Below are 12,643 nucleotides of genomic sequence, written 5' to 3' on the forward strand. Positions count from 1 at the left end.
GCAGCGAAGCCGGGCTCTTCTGACAGGTCACTTTCTTTCCTGGATGAGCTGTGATCCTTCAACTTAGAGGCAGCGCTCTTGCTCGCGTTTTCATATTCTGAAGGGATTAATGAAAACTAAACGCCCAACAAAACTGACCCAGAGCCTTGTTTTGAATTCACCGTGTCGACTCACTCGTTAATAAATGGAAATTAAAGAGTCGGCGTAGCGCCGCTCGCCCGTCTTTTTACCACCTGCTTCACCGTGAAATCAGGCGACTGATTCATTAGAGGAATCTTCATCTCCTCTCCGTGGTGAAACCTCTGTTTATTTTTAGACGCCTCTGATTCCAGGAGCGACAGAAAGACGTCCGTTAGCTTCTCGGCAGTAAACGATTCTGTCATTAAAACACTCATTTACTCATCTTTTGCTACATTTGCACTTTGGATTAAAAATTAAATGTGATGTCACTTATGACTGTTCAATGCTACAAATGCTACAAACGTTATTTGACATTATAATCATACGATCATGAAGTCAAGGTCTCGTGTGCAGCATTGGCTCTCTAGACTTTGGAAAGTAGCCTGTAAGTCATCCGGATGTCACAGTATTAGGAAAGGTTTATTACATGCATACATACCAATCTGCCATAACATTATGACCACTGACAAGAGAAGTTAATAACACTGATCCTCTTGTGACAACTCAGTGTTCTGCTGGGCAACTTTTTGACCTGGTATTCATTCAAGTGGATGTTACTGACATGTAGCACCCACCTACACCAGACCAGACCAGACCCCCCCACTCCATAGCAATGACACTCCTTGATGACAGCAGCCTGACACAGAAATATCCCAAACTGATCAAGTATCTGTGGGATGATCCACAGAGACCCCTCCTCACAACCCATAGGACCCAAAGGCCCCCACTTTAAATTGATTTAATTAAAGTTAACGATTTTATATTACAGATGTTCATCTAATTGCACACATGCAACATTATGGTACCCAGAGTAACATACATTGCACCATCTCACTAGCCTCCAAATTCACTAGATCTCAAACTGATCAAGTGTCTGTTGAATGATCCACAGGGATCCCTCCCCCCAAAAGTCCTAACTAACAACATCCTGTTACCACCAGACACCACAGGAAGCCCTCAGAAGGTCCATGTCCATTCTCTGATGAGTCACAACTATTTTTTGAAGGCACACAGGAGACCCACACAATATTAGGAAGGTGGTCATAATGTTACGCCTGATCAAGAGCATATTAAAGAATAATATTTGGAGAGTGCTATCAAAGTTAATCCTTCTAAATGGAGGTCAAACTTTTTGTTGGTGGACGCTGCCCAAATGGTCCAAAATACGAACCAAAAGTGACATATCCAACGTCATAACCAACACAAAACTATCTTTAAATAACACTTCTTCATCAACGTTCATCCAAGTGTCTTCTTCAAAAACCTTTGTTTTAGATTGACCATGAGCTGGATGAGCCTTCACAGACTGACTGACTGATTGGTGTGTTGGTTGGTTTCTAAAGATCAACAAGGATCTAGATACCGGTGGTTGTGGAGAAGGAGTTAGAGCTGGTGACAATGGCTGTGGGAGACCTCTAATGAAGGCTGTTTTTTTTTGGATTGACCAAGAGGGGAAGAGTTCAATTGACAGGCTGCAGACGGAACAGCAGAATGAATGAAGAACGAGGGAATGATCGGTTCACCGGATAAAAGTAGCGAGTGAGGACCGACTGAATTTGACAGCGTGGGAAACGTAGAGAAAGAGATGGGGAAATAAAAAGGTAGTGCACTTTCACCGCAGGAGGACGGGCGGTGAGAAAAACAACTCTTCTTTTTTAAACTCTCCACCTAAGGTTCGTTTTGTATGGACGACACATTGAGCCAAACCAAGGTCTAGAGTTGTAGATGTCGTGTTCACTTACTGCTGCCTGAAATTACCGCCACAGCTCGGCAACGTAGAAAATAAAGAGATATGAAATCCTGTCAGATTCAAGCTTTTCCACTTGACGTCTATATCCACTATCATACAACATGATGTCCCCTTGTGACATACACAAATACAGCAACTTGTAGCATGGATGGATGGATGGATGGATGGATGGATGGATGGATGGATGGAAGTGCAACATTAGCTTCTTGTTACTCGTCTATCTCACCGCGAGAGCGAACACTAAGGGACTACACGGTGACTGAATAAATCATGTGGATTAAAATTTCATTCTCGATGAATTTTGAATGCTGCAGAAACTTAATATTTCATCGGACACTCAGGTGTGTTATGTACTTCAGGAATAGATCCAGCACGGTTGGTTCTTTGCAGAGGTTTTGGTGCCACTGACTCGAGGTCAGATACCAGCAGGCTAGAAAGAAAATCCCAATGAAAAATCAAGTAAACCAAAGTAGAATAAATTTCGATACTTAGACTTGAAAATAAACTGTGTTTCCCAACCTTTCTTGAGCCCTGGCACATATTTTACATTAGAAAAGGGACTGTAGAAATGTACTGTACCCAGGTGAGACCCGGGTGTAGTAAATAAATAAGTCCTGAATTCTCAGGATAAAGACTGTGAGGTCTTCTCTCTTTCTTTGGGCGCCCAGAGATCTAAAAGCAGAGACGTTCTCCATTCTCCTCACGTTGGTGTAAAGTCCAGACTGATCACTCTTGGCGATCAGAGCCTCCACGGTTGTGTCGTCCACACGTTTAATAACCACGGTGGTAAACTCATATCAGAGTTGTGTTTTCAGCAACAGCAGGAAACAGTTTTAGGTGATAAAGCTCTAAAAAGCCTCCCTACTCGCTCTTCACCAAACACCTGTTAACAAGCCGGCGAGCGGAGCAGGATCCGACACCAAATTTAAAATTAAAAGGCGGTGATATTTCTGCACCTCCTGTTATTTCTCCGAACTGGAAATGTCACTTCACTCCTATTCACCTCTCAGCTGAACCGCGAACGTGTTTTTGTGAACAAAGAAAGTCTCTGGATTTTCACAATCACCAATCAGCTGCATCCTGCACTCAAAAAAAAAGACAGCAGTAGGAGCTCTCATCCACAGAAGCGATCTGTGAGAGCATCTGCAGCTCGGTGTTGTTGTGATATCTTGGTTGACAGTCGGAGCTCATAAACGTCTCCTGAATGTGGCGGAGATACTCGTCGGTACTAGAAGGAGCAATATCAGGTCAGCGCTTCTCCGCGGTGCCTGAGGGTGCAGCTGTCTCCATCAAGGGCAAATGGAGGCAAATAATAGAGCAGATTAGCATAAAGTGTCAGGAATCAGCTCAGGGATTTGTCTCCGTGCTTCGCCTGCGCGCAGTCTGCAACAGATTTAGACAATAACGCAAGGAAGAATATGTCCTTTTAATGTGGTCTTAAAGCTGAATAGCTGTTTCCTTTTCCTCCTCCATCTGAAACCTTTGAATAAATCCTGCGGATCGTGGCAGCATCTGCTAACACAGCATGCTTGGTTAGATCAGTGAGCTTCCTGCTCCGCGGGGAGACCGTGGAACAAAAGCAGGAGGCGCGCCGCGTTGTGATTTTACATGCTCAGTTAAGTTTGTCCACCGTGTCGGCTTCGGGCGTCGCTGTCTTGCCTGATTGCTTCCAACAAGTTCCACTTTTCCAGTCATTTGGCGTCGACAAGTTCCAGTAGAAAAACATCACACGCTTTGATTTTTGGAGACGTTTGCATAATCGCTGCCCTCTCGGTCACTGAGAGCTCCTAAAGAAAACTTTGTGTTCTCTAAACTCCAGTCGATCCTCGTCATGTAGGAGAAACGAGACTTTAAATATCTTGTGTGACAAAGGAGAAATCCAGGGTGGAACCTGTTGCCTGTGAAGACGTAGGAGGTGTGTTGGCGGAGACGAGAGATGTTTGAGCTGCTTTGGAAGGAAAAGACAATGTTTTCTACATGTTTCCATCACTAATCACTGTTTAACTGAAGCCTGGCAGAGGGATTTAAAGTGGGGGGAATCCTTTTGCTCCATCTAATTCAAGGTAACAGGTTTAGCTGTGGAACTGAGAATAATGCAAAATAAAAGGCGGAGACGCTGACAGAGAGACAGCCGTTCACTCCGAACATGTAAATTTCCAGGAGCCGTTTCCAGTAATCGTCTCCATTGTAGACTGTGGTGTAATTGTGCTGCTGTTTGCCGCTGATAAACCTTTGGAAGAGTCCCGTCCCCACTGGATTCTATCAGGAGGCCGTCAGACAGGAAGTGCTGGCTCCTCCAGGCAGCCAGGAGGATGTTGTTTTTTTTATTTTTTTTATTTTGATAGAAGTAGTTCTCTGCACCGAACAAGATGACGCAGAGACGTGAGGAGACGACGGAGGCAGCAGACGGAGACAGATACCAGCACCTCAGTGTCATCATATGTGCACAGGTCTCGCTGGACCCTCTTATCTGCAGCAGGTTCTGAGTTTAGATGGTCCCAGAGGAAATAAAACCACCCACCGTGGAGCAGCTTTCTGCTCTCTGAGCTGCTGCCTGTGACCTCATCAGAAACTTCTTTGCACAGTTTACTTCACAGTCATTCGTCAAATCAGGAGAAATGTATCGATTATCCTTTAAAGTTACACTAATCAGCCTTAACATTATGACCACCGACAGAAGAAGAAGAATCACATTGAGCATCTGCTGGGAAACCTTTGGATCTGGCAAACTCCAAATTCACTAGATCCCAAACTGATCAAGTAGCTGTGGGATAATCCAACTGGCCGGAGTTTTTATCTACACTTAATCAGCATTAGTTGTGAGGATGAGCGTTAAAAAGAAGTAAGAATAGAAAACATACAGACACATGCAACAATGAAGCAGCGTCTAAGAGGAAGTGCTGACTGAAAGAAAATGTCTTCTTCCTCCATTTATAAAATATGTTGGATTCGTGTTAATGTGCATTTAAAGAAAAAAAAAAATGTATAAAAATATGTCTAATCATCCAAACATTTTTGCGGCCCCCCCATACAGCCCAATTGGATCTCAAGGGGGCCGGACCAGTAACACAATAGCTTATTAACTTGTAAACAACTACAACTCCAAATGTTTCCCTTTGTTTTAGTGCAAAAGAGTACAGCTACATGTGATGAACAACCATAAATTTCTTAGAAGTGCAATTTCTTATTCTCTTGAAAGTTTTCAGCTAATATTCTCAGAGTAATTTTTGCAAATTCATCCAACAGGGCCGGTTTTTGCCCCCGGGCCTTATGTTTGACATCCTGGCCTTAGGGGTTCCAGACCTCCTGTTGAAGATCTATGGTCTGAGATTATTTGTTTGATTGTAACAACAAATAATCATTCACCACCTTCATGTGTTCATTTTGAGCTAATCTCTGTGGACCGACTGCACATAAACTGACAGTGTTAACACTTAAAATGCTAATGAACCAGTGTTTAATTGTCACTGAACCAAAACACCCTCACAGTCTCCTCTTTAAACATTTATTAATCCAGCGCACTTCAGTCAGTGCCTTGAAAACAAAATCCTGTTCGCTAAAAACGTTAACTGAGGCAGACAGACGACAAAGCTGTTTGATGATCAGCTGGACTTAAACCATTAAACCACAGTGAAGATTTAGAATTATTCCAAAGGACCAGAGGTAGAACCACGTAGGGACTGAAAAGTGGGTAATCACAAGGAGAAATAAAGTTTGTTGAATTGTGATCTTCTCAACGGAGCTAGAAGGAAAAGTCGTCCATGCCTACATGAAGCAAGGACACAAAGAAGAGCACGTTTCATACCCACAGGCAGTTTAACATGGTCTACAACATCCGTGAAAAGACCCAGAAAATGAAACTGTTTAAAATTGAACAGAGAAAATTTCTGATTTCAAAATGAAACACAACTGAGACGCAAAATGAAGTCACAGCATCGCCTCAAACCCTGAAAGAGCTTCGCGTTCTTTCATAAATGTTTTAGAAAGAATATTGGTCTTTTATTTTTAACTGCTTCAATGTTTCCACCATTAAACCCGTTTTCAGGAAACTGAATTATCCCTCATATTCTGCAGGAATATGGAGATAATCATAACTCACAAAGAGCAGCTTTGACCCTTCTCGGCCCAACAAGTCAATAAGTCATTTCACAAAAGGCTCTTTATTATCTAGAGTGGCTGTTTACAAGCTGCCACTCCCGTAGTGTAGAAGCTGTAATAATATGAGCCCATTAACAAGATAATTAACCCTAAGTAAAGTGAAGGGTTATTGCCTGGTTGGAGGTAGGAATCTGGACACAGAGAGATGAGGATATTTTAATTTGATTTTATGACATTCAATATTTCTGTAATAGTGCACGAGGTGACAACGTGAAGGATAATGCCTCCACGTTTCTGCACGGGGGTGCACATCACAGAAGACCTCTCCTGCACCGCTAACACCTCAGGACTCGCCAAGAGAGAGCATGGCAAAGCCTCTATTTCCTGCAGACGCTAAGGAAGACAACCTTCTCCTTACATCCCTCTGCACCCACACTTTGCTAATACTGCTTTCACATTGAAAATACCGGGTCGACGCAGGATTTTCAGACCCGGGTCGACCCCCCTTTGGTGTGCTTTCATGTCGCCAGCAGTCCCTGGTCTGTCCTCCTGATGAAGGAGCTGTTTTGTCCGTCAGCAATGTTATCATTACACATTTAAGTACACTACACTGCAAGCTAAACGATGGGTGGAGTCAAACACGCTTTAGTGTTTGTTGATGACCTGAAGAATGGGCCGGTCAAACCCCGTCGCTCTTTCGACATTTGAATAAATCCTGCACAGCACCCAACATCTGCCGCCAAATCTCCTCTTCTCCACAGGTGCATAGCAGCTCACAGATCTCATGGTCTTGCCAGTGCGCTGCCATGACCAATGAAAACAAAAAGTGTGGGATATCACTACACAACACAGTCGCACATGCATTCCCCCAATTGGTGCATTTTCCCGAACATGACGTAGGGCTAATTCACCCTTGTGTTTCCATTAACGGTCGTGTAACAACACATTTAATTAGTTTGACTGAAAAAATGGACAAAAATCTCTGCCCTTCAGAGATCGATGTTCATGGGAGTAGACAAACTTTGCTCTTTTTTTGAGGTGCTCGCAGCCCTGGAGCTTCTACAAGAGACAGAGTGTGACAAAATCAGAACATGATGGACAGGTACATCAACGTCATCATGTAAATTATCAGATTGACCGGTGAAAAACCTGGGTCAAAAGGGGCTTAAGATTGAGAGGCACCATGGATAGCATCCTGTAGAGCGACACCTGGATCTAAAGGTCAAGGTGCATCATGGAAACCTCCAGGGTCTTAGGTGACCACTTCCTCCCCTCCATTCTACTGTTTTTCTCCATTCTGCCACGAGGTCGTAGGTCACTATTATTGTGCAATACTAAATATATGCGTTTAATTTCACGATACGGTTGTAAATAGTCTAAGAGTCTAAACAACACTGTATAAAATGAAGTGAACTGTTGTTTTCTTACACACAGTCTTGAGGGAAGCAGATTAATCAGTCAAACTTTATTTATAGAGCACTTTTCATACAAAGGATGCATCCCAAAGTGCTTTACATAAAAAAATAAAACAAAAAACAAAAACGAAACACAATAGACCAAGAGACCACACACAGACATGAAAATTTTTAAAACACTGAGGAATTTAAGAGTAGTGGGGAAATGCTATCCCACCCTCACCACCTTGAAGTTAGGGAAACACTAGAGACATAATTCAATTAAAATGTACACTAAAAAAAATAAAAATAATAATGATAAAAATAATAAAATAAGTTTGAATTAGTTAAAAGTCAGACAAAAAAGATTAAATGTTAAATAAATAAGTGAATAAAATAATAATGAAAATTAATAAATAAAATAAAATAACCAGACTAAAAACTAAAATAAATAAATACATTTAAAAAATCTGTTACAAATCAAGGCCATTTCATATGAGTAACAACAACGAGAACCGTGTTTTTTTGTTTTTGTTTTTGTTTTTGTTTTTGTGGCATCTGGAGGTCATGGACAGACGTCTTTGGCTAAACTCCAGCTTCGGTGTCTACGCTGATACAGAGGAGCTGGTAAAACTCCAGGAAGTCACTCAGCATTCATACAGTATGCACTCTGAGAACATAAATAAATATTCTGAACACTTTAACTTCAGCAAAAAGCTGTTTCTCCTTTTCTTTATCTTTTAAGTTGAGGCAGAGTGAAACTGTAGCCGTGGAGAACAGAAGGAGGATATTTCAACATAATCCCAGACCTGCTGTCTGCCTAAAGGAAGCCACAGGCTTCTGTTCACTGCAGGGCAAAGACATTATCTCATTATTAGTTCATTTGAACTGTTATTGAAACAGATGAATCAGAAAACTCCGTGAAATTAATAACACATAGTGCTGCAGTCTCCTTCAGTTAGAGACTTTTCAAGCAAACATATCTGAGGATGAGACTCTAACCCCAACCACCTTCCTAATATTGTGTCGGTTTCCTTCGTCTCCAGAACAGTTCATCAGAGAATGGACATGGACCTTCTGCCAGGCTGGAGTTGGTGGTGGAGGAGCGTAGAAGGAGGTTGAGGTCGGCGGTGACGTATGTCCTCATGGGGAACATGAGGTCTTTGGCAGCAGGTCGATGGACTGTGTGACTTGATGGGACCCAGGGGGAGTGTGTGCTTTGGAGATCTGGTTCATACCGACCACAGTACGATTCTATGGACAGAAAACACTCCATTTGAATTTAAATCCTTCCCTTCACACAAGCACAAGGAGACACCATGAGACACGATCTGTGCCGTTGTTGCTATGCAACTGGCCAAACAACCGAACACCTTGGACACTGTTTTGGCAACCACTATTTGTATTTAATGCTAATTCTGTATCTTTTTTTTTTATTTAGTCTGTTTTTTTATCTTTCTTGTGGTTTTTATGAGTGTTAACTTTTATGTGCAACAAAGTCACGGTGACAAAGTAATTTCCCTCGTGGATCATTATAGTCTGTCTATGTTTAAGAAACCAGTTCAAGATGATATGAGCTTTGTGACATGGTACATTATCCTGCTGTAAGTAGACATCAGAAGATGTTTACACTGTGGTCATAAAGGGATGAACATGGTCAGCAACAATACTCAGGAAGGCTGTGGCATTTAAACCATGCTCAGTTTGTACAGTTTGTGCTGCTCACTGGATATTTTCTCTTTTTCAGACCGTCCTCTGTAAACCCCAGAGATGGCTGTGCATGAGTGGCGAGTGAGTGTACTTTCCCTCTTGTTTCCTTTCGCTTAGTTTTAGTCATTTTGTCTTGCTCCCATGCTTTTTGTTACCACGCCACATTTTCGACCTTATGCCTTTTTTCACGCGTCCCTGCGATTTCCACCTTTCAAGTTTGAATTACCTGCCATCTCCACAGCACATCACGTTATATTCTGTTATGAAATACTTTTTGCCTCATCGCCTGCTGTCCATGGTCCTACCATCTATCTAGATGGTCATTGTGTTGTGAAGATATTTGGTTGTTGAAAAATGACCTTCTGAGCGCCCCTTTGAATTGTGTAATTTTGTTTGTCTCATTTCCTGGTTTGTTAAGATGAACAGACTCGTCCAGTTGGTTTTCAAGTAAAAGAGATGGAAAAATAGAGATTTCCTCAACGAGACGGTCTCTAACAGCTCTTTACCTTCTTCATCTTTAGGCTTCAGTTTGTGATTACATGTGAAAACTACTTCACTTTCTGCAAAACTGATCAAGCTGTAGATTCTGTTTCAAATGGATGAAAGCGCTGCATACATTTGTCCCCATTTATCATTTCATTTGAAATTGTGCTTGTTTAGACACTTACTGTTTTGGGTTTGTTTAGTCAAACCCATTTAGTCACAATTAATGCATCAACATTTACAGATTTGGACAATTATCATTATGTTTAAAATTAGTTTATTTCAAATTTGCATCTCTATTTGGGGAATTATGTTGTGAATTATTGTTGTTTTGAAATTTGGTAGAGATGTTGGATGGGGACTGAAGGTAAAGGTTAAGCGGAATGTGAAGTCTTTTGTGTGTACAGAGGAAATTTATAACCCTGTCCACTTATTTTTCCTCAGAGGAGATGGTGAATGTACCTGCCGCTTGGTATTCTATAATTGTATATACATTTAGTTTTATTCAGTTAAGCCTTGTTAACTGTTTATATATTTTTGTAGAAATACCTTTTTTTTTTCTTTGGTTACACATGTATCATGATGACACTTCTTTTAGATTGGAACAAATTTTTGAGTCAGCCTCTTACTAAATTTATACAGCTCTGGCCAGGCTTTCTCACAACGTTGTTAAGACTTTTATGACTACAAAAATCTACCCAGTGCGTATGAATTCATCTGTTATTTATAATTCCATTCAGACCCTTAAATTAGAAGCTCACTTGGCTGCAGCCTTGACTTTTCTTGGGTGAGAGTGTCTCTACACCTTCTGCGTTCCTTCAGGAGTTTATCTCGTTCCCTCCTGGCCGACCTTCTCACGCTCCGTTGGACTGGATGTGGAACAGGAGTGAACGGTCATCTTCAGGTCTCCGTGCAGACGTTCTGTGGGGGGGGGGGTAAGCCTGAGCCTTGGCCGCGACGCTGAAGGACGGCCACAGACTTCTGTCCTGAAACCACTCGCACGGCGTCGTCTTGAAGCTGTTTAGCTTCAGGTCATTGTCGCGAAGGACGCCGAGAAACAAGCGAAGCAAAGCAAACACTTTGGAAAGACACAACAAAGGACTGCAGCACTCGTGTGGATGACAGATTTCAGTTTTTAATTCTTACATTGTCAGTACTTTGAAGCGTGCAAACAGACTGCACCTGCGATATTTTTAACCAACAACCTCTTTTTTTTTTTTTTTTTTTTTTTGGTGCAAATGGTAGCATCCTTAAAATTCTCCCAAAAACAACAAACAAAGGAGCTTTTCTTCTCACTGTCAAATTTTCACCATGATGTTTTCAACATGTTTCCACTGTTTGAACAAAACCGTGTGAGTATCTGTGGTTTACAGCTGTTTATATATGAGGAGCCACCAACCAACCTGTAGGTAATGTACTGGTTTTAGTCATGTGTTCTGCATTTTCAGCATTTACTTCAGGGAACTGAGTTTTGGACTTTCTCTGTTATCATATGTTCATAGGTATCATATGGTTATGTTATTGCAACCCTAACCCCCCTAACTGTGTTGTTACCTCAAGATGAGGTAATACGTTGTTTGTTTTTTATAAAGGAACAATGACACTCTAATTATGGTTTTGCAGGATGTTGTAAGATGTTTGCAGACTTATAAAGAAAAAGAGACGGACAACCATTTGTGTAAAACTGTAAACTTCATCCAAAACTTTACAGCAGAGGCTTAAACACGGTTTAAAGAGGCTGCACTAGAGTATTATATCACTTTATGTCAGCATTAAACATTTACGGTGTGTCCAGCTCTGCAGCCAGCGTTTGTACTCAAAGTGATTTTTATGCCTGTTAAGACTGAGACTGTTGACTGACAAGGACGACGACAACCTGACGCTCTGCCAAACCAACACACAAACATTCAGACAAACGTCCAGGACATGCAGGAGGATTAACATGATCACAGTCCTGGACGCTTTAGGACTGTTTATTGAGTGCAACTGTCGAATGAATCCACTCAGAAGATCATCAAAGAGGAGATTTTCAATTTTTTCTGTGTTTATTTGTCGATTATTTTGTCCGAGTAAAAGATGCAAAAAGGTTCTGAGAGACTTTTGAGTTGTTAATTTCAGTTTTTTTCATGTATCAGATCTCCGACTTGTTTTGGTTTTTAGTTGCCAGGTGAGCCTGAATTAAAGGGAAACTACTTAAGGCAGTCGTTCCACATTATCAATTCACAGGTTTCACACAAAAGAAAGATCTTTCTACATACTGGCATCGTCAGATGTAAAATATCTTCAAGTTCCCCTAAACCATAGGTCTCCAAGAGGATATATGTAATCAGTGAGAGTATTTGAGAGCAAACTGTTGTTGTGTTGTGAGTGAAAGTCTGAAATAATAACAATAAATACAATCTCAGTCTTTGCATCTCCTGGGGGGGCTAAGCCCCCTCTGTCCTTAAAACCTACTGACGCCCCTGTTTCTGCAGGTGGAAAGCGTGCACAGCATCTTGCAAAAAGGTATGAAAGCACTAGTCACAAAATTAATAGACAAATAAACAATCATCGTACTGTGAAAAGATTTGCCTAAGATTCAGAGTGCTGATGGCACAAATCCAAGGGGAAAAAGTCATTGAGGAGCATTAAACAGGGATCTGAAGCTGCTGGTGGAGACTTGCTGGACGATGCCCACAAGGAGAAACAGACCAGTATCTTTATGTCCCACTTCTAGGTGGTTCAACCCAGATACTTCTAATTCCAATTTCCCCCCCACAGCACTCGGTGAGGTTTTATCGGAGCCAGTGCTTCGTGTTCAGAGATTTTTATTCTCGTTTTATTTTTTGGGGTGGGTGGGTCACTATGGTCTGTGAACCTGTGAACCACCAGGCTGCTCTGTTTCCATAGAAACCAGGAAGGGACAGGAGAATGGCCAGAAGAGCAGCAACAACACCTTTTTCTCCTTTTTCTTTTGAGCGAGTTCTTTCACTTATTTATTTATTTCAATACTCTGGGGTTTAGGATGCCAACACAACACAAACCAGTC

Source organism: Mugil cephalus, chromosome 7, assembly GCF_022458985.1.
Source record: "Mugil cephalus isolate CIBA_MC_2020 chromosome 7, CIBA_Mcephalus_1.1, whole genome shotgun sequence".
NCBI lineage: Eukaryota > Metazoa > Chordata > Actinopteri > Mugiliformes > Mugilidae > Mugil > Mugil cephalus.